The following is a 12,160-nucleotide window of genomic DNA, read 5'->3' as shown; positions in this document are numbered from 1 at the left end:
ACATACCATTTGCCTTTTTTTACTGTCTGCTGCACCTCCATGTTTGCCTTCAATGACTGGTGTATGAGGACACCCAGGTCTCATTGCACATTCCCCTCCTAATTTACGGCCATTCAGATAGTAAATCTATCTTCCTGCTTTTTGCTACCAAAATGGATAACCTCACATTGCCATTTGGAAAAAAAACCTGTTTATTCCTACTCTGTTTCCTACCTGCCAACCAGTTTTTTTAAATCCATCTCGATACACTACCCCCTATCTCATGCACTTTAATTTTACACACTAATTTTGTATGTGGGAATAATCCTATCTGTTTCAATGGGATCACCTTCCATTCTTCCAAATTCCAGTGAGTAGATTCCCAACCTGTTTACCCTATTGGTGCTCTCTGGAGACTGCGGAAAGAAGCCTAGTGAGTAACTGTAGGCTCATTCAGGAAGGATGCAAATTTGGAATAGCATCAGGAAAGTTCAAAGGCTGGGAGTAGGAAGCGTGGGCATGAGAGAGGCGGGACAACATGTCTGAGGCGATGGCATGATTGGAGACAGGAGGTTAGTCTGAGAGTGAAAAGAGAATCTGCATTCTGCATTAGGGCAATTGTTATTGGCTGGTTTGTATAGTTTTTTTTTATCATACCAGTTATTGACTTGTGTTCAGAGTAGCAGCCAAAATTGCATGCAAATTGACAGGGAGGGAATTCAGTTTACAGAGGCGTGGCAGAGATTAGAAGAGGGGTGTCTTGGAAGGAAACAATATTGGTAAGTCCAGAGTTAAAGTCGGAAGTTCTATTGCTGGGATGAAATTGACTTGGGAGACCAGCTTGCATTGATCACCAGGGTTCAAATTTGGAGAGGTAGTGAAGAATTGATTTGGTCAAAATTTACAAGTGAATACACTGCTGAAGGGTATTCTGTGCAAAGTCAACCTTGAGCCAGGAGTTCAAGGGTTCAACAGATGTGCCTTGCAGCATGTAGGAACCAATGTTGTCGGAAAGACAGGAAGGAAAGGAGAAAATTGTTAGGAACAGAAGGGAAAATTTAACTGGGATTACAGTATAATTTTGAGACGATTTGACTTTTTAATTGAATTTTGAAGCTTCCTCTGTGATCAACTAAAATTGCCAAAAGATTGGGAAGTATCTCGTAAGTAACAAAGAAAAACCTTGATTAATTTTCAGAGATAGGAAGTTAGGAAATCTCTTATCCGAGGGAAATGCGTCTGACTGTTTTTCTGTAGCATATGACCAATGTAATACATTGTTCTGAATCCATTTGCTGTCATCAGCATGTTCAGCAAATGAAACTTTAATCCTTGTTTGGAATGAACAGAACAATCTGTGTTCAAGTATTTGTTGCTTGCCCCTCCTCTCCTTTTGTTTCCCATCGTCCGCCTATTTGCTATAAACTGACCCAACCCCTCTCGGGCTTTGAATAGAGGGAAACATCCTCTATATGGACATGGGCAAGAAACTGTGAAAGGCATTCGCTTCATTTCCTGCAACACTGCATTCCTGTTAGACACAATAGCTGTTGTCGAAAAGGAAGCTGTGTTAGGGCTATTGTTATTGGCTGGTTTGTATACTTTTTTTTACTTTGTGCAACATCACACCGGTGAAGAAACAGGGGCTTAGGGATGCCACAGACTCCATGTTTACTCAGGTAGGAACAAAGGTTTTCTACCACTTGTCTTAAAACCTGTAAAGGTGTTTACTAAATACGTAGGTAAATTTGCTTTCAGTTCCGGGCGATGTTAAAAGAATGAGGAAAGACAGCATTGTTTCAGTTCACATGCTGGAATTTGACAATGGATACATTAGAAGTTGAAAGTTGTGCAAGGTGCCACTCTAACCCTATGGGGCAGTGCAATATCTACTACAGTAGATTCTGAACCATAGATGAACAGGAAATGCAGTGGTATGGCTTTTAGTGCGTTTATTTCAATGTGTATCATTTAAAAAAAAATATTTTTGCTCATGTGAGTTGTATCTGCAAACACGCAAAGGCCACAATGCTCAGGCGAACTTTTACATTGTAAATTTCTAATGTTACACTTTAGGGAGAGAGCTTCACTACCAGGACTGCGTAATAGAAATTCAGTACCATGTTGTGGATAATTTTCTTGTCATTAATAATGAAAGATTGCCTCTCTAATGTTAACCTAGGATGCTGACAACGGGAACCTTGGTGTTCACTTTAGCTGTGTGACTATTAATTTGGGAAAAGGATTGAATACTGGATTTTAAAAATGTAGAAATGCTGCAGTGATCCTTTTGACATAACATAACGGAAGGATATGATGTGGCTTATCTTTGAGCGCATGTACTTTGAGTCTGTGTGAAAGCTCTTGGCATGGAGTTTCTGCATAACTGGCAAATTGTGCTGAAAATTTGCCTGTTTGGCTGAATGAGATTGTGCCCAAGTTTCTGCACAGAATAAATAAGAAATTTCCCAATAAGCAGCTTGATTGGGCAGCAGTTTGTGACTGGAACAAAGCTCCAACTCAGAGCAAGGAATGGGGGCAGTATAATGGGAAAATTGTTCTCTTTCACAATGAGACTGGCAATCTCAAGGTGAGCAGCATTTATCTCTTAGTCAAACTTGTAAAAAAAATTTAAATCTGTTGATCAGATGTATAAGCAACAACTTGTATTTATAAGGGGCTAAATAGTCATACAGCCTGCATGGGATTGTTGTCAGTGCAGACTCAATCGGCCAAATGGCCTCCTTCTACACTGTAGCAATTCTATAGCCCTAACATAGTGTTATGACCCAGGCCAGAAACTCCAAAGAGTTTTATGAAGAAAATCTAGACCCTATGTTTTTAACTTTGAATTTGGCACAGTTGAGCAAAAGCTGTTTATTCCAAGTATGATTCAAGTGACCCACTAGGAAGCTTTTATCAAACAAATTTGTTTAAGAATGCATTCAACATATAATAAGAAAAATTAGCGTGACCTTTAGCAATTACAAAAAACAACCATCATATTGCATAAACCTAAACAGCTAACTATAATGTTCCAAGTCAAACATCACCCACAAACATATATCCCTTTGTAGGCATGGCACAAAGAAAGCAAGTATGCTCACATGATGCTGGATTTTGCCGCTTTTTAACAACTACTGTGAATTGGTCCCTTGAGTTGATTAAAACTCTTGGGCTTTCCAGTTCTGGAACCTCCAGCGTGCCTCTGGAGAGAGAGTGCGAGAGACAGACAGAGAGACTGCCTGCCTCCACCAGTTTCTAGCTAACAACTAAACCAAAATTAAAATCCTGGACTTTTCTGTGGGAAAAAAACTGTTTCAAGGCAACACCTGACCTGTCAATCATGCTCCACCCAGCAATTCCAAAAGGGTTATAAAATCCCCAGGCACTGCATTAGTCCAGATTAAAAATAAACAAGATGCCCATCATATTGCTTCAACAACAATTAAGCGGACACCGGCTACAGACATTACAGTAACAATAAACACTAGGGCCTGTTTGAAACTGCAGAGAAACATGATTAAAATACATTTCTTAAGGCACAGTACCGTCACAATAGTAAAATGTTCAAGGTGCTTCAAAGGAGTATTATCAAACAAAATTTGACACAGCCACATATGGAGCAAGGCCATGGAGGGAGTTGAAGCGAAGAATGAAAATTTTAAACCAGGAGCCAGTGTTGGACAAGAAGCTTGGCTGTAAGTTAGGACATGCACAGCAGAATGCACCTCAGCATTGACTCTGGACTCAAATAATCATGTGGACAAAAGATTTAAATTGCAGAGGTGAGGTGAGAGTGACAGCAAAGCAGCATTTGACCAACTGTGACATTGGGAAGGCCCAGCAAAACTGTAGTCAGTGGGAATCGGGGGAAAACTCTCTACTGGTTGGAGTCATACCAAGCACATAGGAAGATGGTTGTGACTGTTAGAGGCTAACCATCTCAGCCCCAGGACATCACTGCAGGAGTTCGTTAGGATAGTGTCCTATATTGTTTCATCAATTACCTCCTCCATCATAAGATCAGAAGTAGATATTCAGTGATAGTCGCTGCACAATATTCAGTACCATTCATGATTCCTCAAATACTGTTCATGTCCAGCAAGACTGAACAACATTCAAGCCTGGCCTGGTAATTGACTAATAAAATCCCAGGGCACTGCATTAATCCAGATTAAAAATAATTTGTGCCATGCAAGTAGCAAGCAGTGACCATCTCCGACAAGAGAGAATCTAGTCATCTCCCCTTGACACCATCTCTTCACCCACACCACATTGCAGTATCGGAGATATCACATCTTATTTCTGAGGAACTACTAACAAACCTGAGAACTGCACAGCCTAATTTCAAAGGGATCTACACATAGGCCATTTTGCATTTCTTAGATCAGCTTGCCAGCAGATTCAGAGAGCCTAGGAAGGTAATGGTCTGAACATTCCTTTTAACCTACAATGGTGAGTAGGTTAGTGGCCCTGAAGACCAAGCTGAATTCCAGATACTAACATCCTTTTGACCTTGTGGCGACTTAAGGTCACATGACCTAAGACTCCGACTTGTTGAACAGGTTAATGTTCCTCTCAAAGCTACTTAGCTCTGTCTGCACTAGAAATCTGATTAGCAGGCCACACACAAGGAGCTCCGACCATGGTGAACACTTGTTCTCGTCTACCCTGCCTCTGCTAAAAGCTCTGTACCAACGTCTACAAAACAGATTTATCTGTGTGATTTCATCTTGTGAAATCAACAACACTGGAAAAACTCTGATTTTCGGCCACCGATCTTCAGGAAGGAGTTCCTCATTAGACTATGATTCTGGACTCCGGGCCTCCCATGAAACGATATTTATTTTCACTGTGGCCTCCGTACTGTCAAACCCTCCTTTCTCTATCTTTCTCTTTACTGGGTGGTGGGGGGGCATTGTAATCTTTCTTTTGCGGTTTTGCATGTGTGCAATAAACTAACAGTTCATTCTCCATCATACTTGCTGTGGGATTATTAGTAAAAATTGCACAAAAACTGAGGGGTTGGGAAATGCATTATTGCTTATTAAAAAGGAAACCAATCAAAATACCTTTTGATTTATGAAGGAGTGATGAGAGGAGGAATTGTTTGAACCGACCCTGTCCATAACAAGGCTCAGAAGATTATGGATATTTGGCCATAATATAGTTGTAGATCCGACTGACCTGTGCTTAAATTTCGATAAACTTACGCACTGTTCGACTTGGTTCTGCCCAGTTTAAGCTGTTACCTTGGTGGAATCATGTGGAACCTCCAGGCACATTTTGCTTTTTCTTCTTCTTGCCCATCTCTCTTCTGTGCTGCACATCATTTAGTAGTTGAATGAGTAGATAGGCCCAGGCTCTCTGTCCAGCAGAGATGTCTAAATACTGTCAAGTGATTTGAAAATTAATTTATCATCTTTTCAATGAGCAAGTCCTGACTGCCCATTTGGTGCTTTACCCAGCTAAGATCAGGAACTTGTTACTCAGAGGGACTGATTGTGGTGTGAGGCTTGTTGCGATGTTTCAGTACCTTTGTAATGTTACATGTATCGACATTGTCCTTGCATAAAGGTCCTTGTTCAGAACACTAAACCCTTATTTGTAGTTGGATGTGTATGTAACACGCTTGCCAAAACACTCATTCCTTAGTATTGGTGAATGACCTAGTTACAGCGAAAAAGAAACTCCATGGATGTGCAACATTATCTTTCTGTTGGAATTTTTTGAACTTTGTAACTTCTGATTTCAAATAGCACTTTGTTGCACAGCATTCATTTAAAATTCTCATAGCAACATGTGAGTTTACCGAGAGAAATTAAGATATCAAGAGTTGCCCATAAGACAGCATGGTGACACAGTGGTTAGCACTGCTGCATCATAGTGACAGGGACCGGGTTCAATTCTGGCCTTGGGTGGCTGCGTGGGTTTCCTGGTTTCCGCCTTCAGTCCAAAGATGTGCAGGTTGGATGCATTGGCCATGGTAAATTGCCCCTTAGTGTCCCAAAATGTGTAGGTTAGATGGATTAGCCATGGTAAGTGTGTGGGGTTGTGGGGATAGGGTGAGGAGAAGGCCTGGGTAAGAAACTCTGTCAAAAAGTCAGTGCAGACTCTAGGCCCAATGGCCCCCTTCCGCACTGCAGTGCTTCTATGATAAGGAGTTTGGGAACATCTTCTGAGCCCCCACCCAACAGCGTTTAAAATCCTTTTGTCGTTAATAAACTGTAATATATATAGGTTGTGGTGCGTGCTGCCCCTTTTTAAGAGTGTGGGTCATGTGACCCTAGAGGGTGGAGCTCGGGGTCAGTCTAGGATTGCTATAAAGAGCTCCCATTGTTAAGTCTTCAAAGCATACCTCGTGGTCCTCAAACTCTGCATTGTGATAACCATACAGAATATAAACAATCCACTTGTTTTTGTTTGCCTACTTTGACTCCATGGTAACATTCCTGTGTCATAGTCAGTCTTCAGTTCAAGGCCCACTCCAGCAACTGGAGCTTGTAATCTAGGCTGCCAATTTTAAAGGAGACATTAAGCTGAGTCCCCCATTTGGCGGGCATAAAAATCCCATTACACAATTAAAAGAAGAGTGGGGAAGTTCTCCGAGTGCTCTGGCCAATAGTTGCCCTCTTTTTTAAAAAAAAATCACTGAACCAAATCATCTGGTCATTATCATATTGCTGTTTGAAAATTGGCTATTGAATTTCCTGACATGACAATGACTACACTTCCAAATAACTTAATTGATTAGGAAGTGCATTGGACATCCTCAGGTTATGAAAGGTAACTTGAAATGCAGTTTGTTCAATCCCTGTGTTCCTGAGACACATTTTCTGAAAACTCCTTCTGGGATGAAGGTACTTGACCATCAGCTGCCTGTGTGATTTGGGAAAGTGCATTAATTGACAATTGTTTGCATCTGTCGTGTAACCCTAACAATCTTGAATTTTCTGACCATGAAATACATTCACAAAGTGCCATTTCCACCTGCACCATGCAGGTCTATATTGCTTCCCCCAGGGACAGACAATGATGTGGACTGCTACCCTCGTGGCTCACCTGCTGTTCTTGATAGGGATACACTCAGCAAAATCCCCTGAATGTGCCCGAACATGTTGAATTAGTATTATCCTGACATCACTCTATCTAATTGGCTGGTGTAAGGTCAGGATTTCAAATTCGATCATTGCAGATCCTAGAATCAACTGCTTTGTCCGCTCCTGAAAAGTGATGTGTGAAGCAAGAAGAACCCTGAGGGAGAGGGCCAGATACCATGTCCTTCCAGCAGTGGTGTGACCCAGTACCTGTGTGTAGCACCAGCAATGACCAGTACATATTATGATAACCCCTCCTCTGACTGTATGTCATTTCACTCTTCTTGATCCTTTTGTACAGCATGGGTATTTCTCCTTTTATTTTGTTTAAATGCTGCCTTGGTTTGTCCTTACTATTTTTATTCATATTTTGCTGTTTCTTCCTACAGGCATGCTTTGTGTCTTTCTTTCCACAGCTTCAACATTCCACGTCTTTACACCAGTATTCAGCAGCAGAATGCTCTGGCTTTGCACACCAGTAATATGAATGAGATTTTGCAGCTTTGGATACCGATACAGTGGACATTTTGGTTTTTTTTGCGTACACAAACTCAATTGCAAGGCTTCCTTTGCAGCCAGTTCCATAGGAACAGCAATTTCAATAGCCTTCTGCTGAGCTGCGTAGAACACAAACAAATCTGTCCCAAGTAGCGTCATTCAGCACATCTCCAAGCTGTCAATATTTTGCAAATCTTTTAATCACTGTCATAAATTGTGCAATTGACTCCACCTCCTCTTGGGTTTTTTTTATGGAATCTAAAGTGCTCTGCAATCACAAGGGTTTTAGTGAAAAATATGCTTGTAGAATGTCCACAATCTGCTTGTATGTTTTAGTGTCAGGTTGCACTAAACTATGGAACAGAGTGTCCCGTCCCCCCCTACTCCCCATTTTCATCAAAAGGTCCCACGATTCCGAAGACCCCTACCATCTTTTCACTTACAGGTTTCCCATATGTATGCTTCGTAGCAGCGTTTCCAGTTACCTCGATTTTCTTTTTTAAATTGAGCTTCAGCCTCTTGGTTATCACCGCCAGCTCTATAATCCGCTTACTCACATCCACCTAACCTTTAAGCCTCTGTAGCATGTGTGAAAGATTTCTTTTTATTCTGACTTTTCCTTGGTTAATTTCTTCTTTCCGGGTGGCTAGGAAGTGCATGTCCGTAGTCCTCATTGTCAGTTTTTGTTGTGTATTGTACAAGTGATATGCGGGACAGAATTTGGTTTAAAAATGAACAGAGCTTTATTAATGTGTGATCTCTTTCATGACTACTACTTTCACTCTGTCCTGTGCTAGGTCAACTACATTACTTCCGCTACATACATTAACACAGCTGAGCTCCAGTGAGCCAATAGGAATAAATACAAATACATCGTGGTGTGGTACTGTTTGAGAGATGTACCTGCCCTAGCTGAAAGTGTGTGAAATTAGCGAGAGGTGAGTTTGAGGCTGGCATTGATAGATGGGTGAGATGGAGTGTCTGGATGTTTGGTGAGTCCTGAGTCGTGGAGTGCTGCTGCGTGAGTGGGGAGCAGTACATTGAGCTGAGTGTGCCTGGTGGGTGTGGTGGGTTTCAAATATGAAGCTGCATTTACTGATCTTGCCCACCTGTGTGAAGCCATTACAGTCATTGTATGGCACTGTTGCCAGGTCCCGACTCCAGGAGCAAACCTCCATGGCTACCTGTTCTTGCATCCTGCTGAAGGGCTATTTGGGAGTCTCCTCCTCTGTGGGACCTCCTTCTGCACACCATCGAAACTGCAACCATAAGTCTGGCTCTCTGTGTCTTCAGTTTGTAAGAATTTCATCAATTTTTATTTCACTTCTTTTTGAAAGCGGTAGCCTACCTTTAAGAATAGGTTGGCTGTATGTAATGGGTGGTGCCTAAGATATTCTGCAGTCACCTCTTGCCATTCACCCGACAGTAAGCATTGGAGGAGACCAGTACTAGAAGCACAGGAACATGAGCTAGAGTCATTCCGATAAGGTGGGTAAACTAATTTTGTCCATACCCACCTTGTCTGAATAGGCATGGATTTGCCTAGGCCCAAACTTCAGGATGGAATTTCTTACTCTGTCCTCTGGCTGAAAACCTGACCTTTGAAGTTGGTCATTATTAGTCTGTCATTTTTATTTCCAAAATGGCCAATGAAATCATGGGGTCAAAAGAAGAATGAAAGTTCAAAGAGTTTCAAAATATTAACAAACTAATAAATAGAGGGAAATGAAGTTGAAAATCATTACAACAGAGCATTGGTGGGAATGGCAACAAGCTAAGAACACTAACTTTTTTGTTATAGAATTGTTTTTATTTTGTCCTTTTCTGATCTTGTCAATTTTGTTCAGTGATTAAACTCTTGTCATTGAATGGCGAGTCCAAGCCTCATTCCAAGGTCGGTACACACAAACATCAGAAGTGAGCCCCCCACCAAACAAAAATTTCTGCCCACCATTCTTAAGGTGTAATGTTAAACCATCTGTCTGCTGAGATAGCCGTAAGCTATCATGTGCCACTATTTGAAGGACAAGCAGACATTCCTTCTCTCAATAAACATTTATTTTTTTACCAAAAGTCATCAGTAACTTAATTGCACTTTGTGGGAAGTTGCTGTCTGGAAAATTGTCAACTGTTTTTGCCGACAAGAATGATGACTATGCTTTAAAATAAATAATTGTATATGAAGCACTTTGGGGCATTTCTCAGCAATGTGATAAGGCTCTGTAAATACAAGTTTTTTTGGCAGTTAATACAATAACAGTTAGTGTGTATTTTCAGATGGTTCACAGGCTTAATGATAGGAATTTCTTTCAACCTGCTGACAGTGTAATGATTGGCTATCTTCTTTCTGCAATGAGTGGGTACACTAAACCCACTTGAAAAACAAATGGTATTTTAATTATATCATTAGGATACACCAGTTAAAGGCATTGTTGAATTAGGTACTTGGAGCACATATAAATAGGGGATTCTCCAAAGAGAATCTGCATTTTGTTGATTTGTCACTTCTCGGCCTTTTGGCCAAGATCAAGTGTAGTATCGACGTACTGTACTTGGTTGAAGTCATTAGGTTACATTTTAGCTCCATTTGAAGCAATTTTTAAAAGCGGCATCTCGCCCTTTTGGCTAAGATGCAAATGAGGTCAAGCCTTGAGGAGGTGCAATGCCTACTCCAATCGGCTTGGATCATCTAGATCAAACCCAAGACAGGAGGTGAGAGCCCTGTCTTGTCAGCTTGGATCGGGAATGTCTCACTTGTGGAGATTCTGAATTGGACTTGATTTGATTGAATTGGATTTTTAAAAGATTTTGTCGATTTGTCACACTTGGGGGAATATCCACCAGTACCTGGAGGCTTTCCACAACCAGTGGGCACTGCTGAAGCTGGAGTGCTTCAACAGCCCCTAAAACCACATTTTGTTTTGATTTGATGTTTCCTTTAAGATTTTTGTCTTTTGATACAGATCCCCTTTAAGGGGATGTTACTTTAATTTGATCTGTTTGGTTGCCAAGTAGTTAAAGATGCACTTAAGAAAAGTATAAATAGGGGGTGTCAGTACACTTGAGGCCCTCATTGCCTGGGGTGGGTGTTACAGGAGCTGGAGTGCATCACCAGACACAACAAATTTTCTTCTAAAGTTTTGTCTCTTTTTGTTGGAGTGCCTCTTTAAGGGCTGTTAATTTATTGTATTTTCAAAAGAGCACTAAGAGGACATAGCTGGGACATTGGTTGTGAGTGAAGAGAGCTGGGATTTCTCTTTTCATTTAAGAGTCTCACTGCGGAGGCTTCAACTTGTTCTGAAAACTCTGCTCACATTTTGATAGCTGAGACAAATTCCACCACAGCAACTGAGACAATCCATAATATTCTAAATCAAACAGCCCACAACCATTTAAAAATACATTATTTGATACAACTCTCCTACTATCTGCACTAACATCCAGAGGCATCACTTGAAGAAATGCTTTCTTGAAGAAGTGATCTAATTCCTTTTCAGCTGAGAGGTGATCTATCCTGACCTTGCAACATCTTCCTCCTGCTATATGATATCTATCAATCCTAGGTAGATGTCCATGATTTGGGAAAGGATAGAGTGAGTGGCATTGGGTGTTTGTAGTGCCAGCTGCAATGGGGCCTGTATCATCTTCCTCTAGGATTTGTATGGGAGGAAACTAGCAGAAATGTGGGAATGGTTCCTGATGGTCGGCATCCACATTGCTTTCAGTGGACAACCTGGCCTGATGGTTTCACAATATAGTTTACTGCTAGTTAATGTGGTACACAATCGGATGAGAAGGAAGATAAACTGACCGCATCAGTGTGATAACCTCCACGTTGTCCCTGGGGAATCACTGATTGATCTCCCTGTCGGGCTAGTTAAGTATGGGTTCCCCTGGCCTGCCCAACTGGACCTCATTATCCCTGCCTTTTATAAGGCAGGCCCAGGACTGGGCCTGCTGACATGCAGTTCCAGGCGGGGACTAGTGTGTCTATGCCATGGCAGTGGTTTTACTTTGCATTCTGTAATAAACTGTGTTCCTTTCCAGTCGGGCTTCCTGAGTTATTACAATCACAAACTCACTTTTGTCGTTTGCTTTTCTCCTTCCCAGTCTTTACCCTGAAAAGTTTCTTCCCCAGGATTGAGAATGTTACCTCCTCATTGGGGATTAGAGGCAAAAAGTTTGGAGGTTGGTTGCTGTTACATCTCCAGCTTGGCTGTTGTATCTGTGTGGAGAGAATGGGTGGGTTAACCTTTTTGATACAATTTTCTGATGGGCATTGTGGAAATAGGGAGTTCTCCCCATGCAGCCAATGTGGACCAGGCAGCTCCTTTACAATCTTTTTTTTGGGGTGGTGGGGAGTGAATACTCTATAATGACTCGTGGTGCAAAATGAGAATGTGTATGAATGTTGGCCAGTAACAGGACTTGGCTTGATTTTAGTTCCCCCTCCTCCATTGTGGAATAACCTTTGGCACAATCACTCGCACACAGGGATGAAGAACATTTGGAAGTGCCTGGAGCACTAGGGACTTTGGAATCATATCCAAGTATGAAGTCATTGGAGTGGAACAAAACATTAA

The 12,160-nt window shown here is 41.5% G+C and overlaps 1 protein-coding gene and 1 non-coding gene across 2 annotated transcripts in view; both read left to right on the top strand.

Annotated features, from left to right (window-relative positions):
* Nucleotides 1–12,160, top strand: part of sh3d19 (SH3 domain containing 19) — a 155,399-nt gene that overhangs the window by 36,002 nt on the left and 107,237 nt on the right. The gene's annotated exons all lie outside the window — the stretch shown is intronic.
* Nucleotides 10,078–10,267, top strand: LOC144501458 (U2 spliceosomal RNA). The gene has a single exon (XR_013499112.1). It is a non-coding gene; the product is annotated as a U2 spliceosomal RNA (small nuclear RNA).

Source organism: Mustelus asterias, chromosome 1 (genome assembly GCF_964213995.1).
Source record: "Mustelus asterias chromosome 1, sMusAst1.hap1.1, whole genome shotgun sequence".
Lineage (NCBI taxonomy): Eukaryota > Metazoa > Chordata > Chondrichthyes > Carcharhiniformes > Triakidae > Mustelus > Mustelus asterias.
Note: the sequence above shows the minus strand (reverse complement) of the source record. Positions and strands in the feature narration are given on the sequence as shown.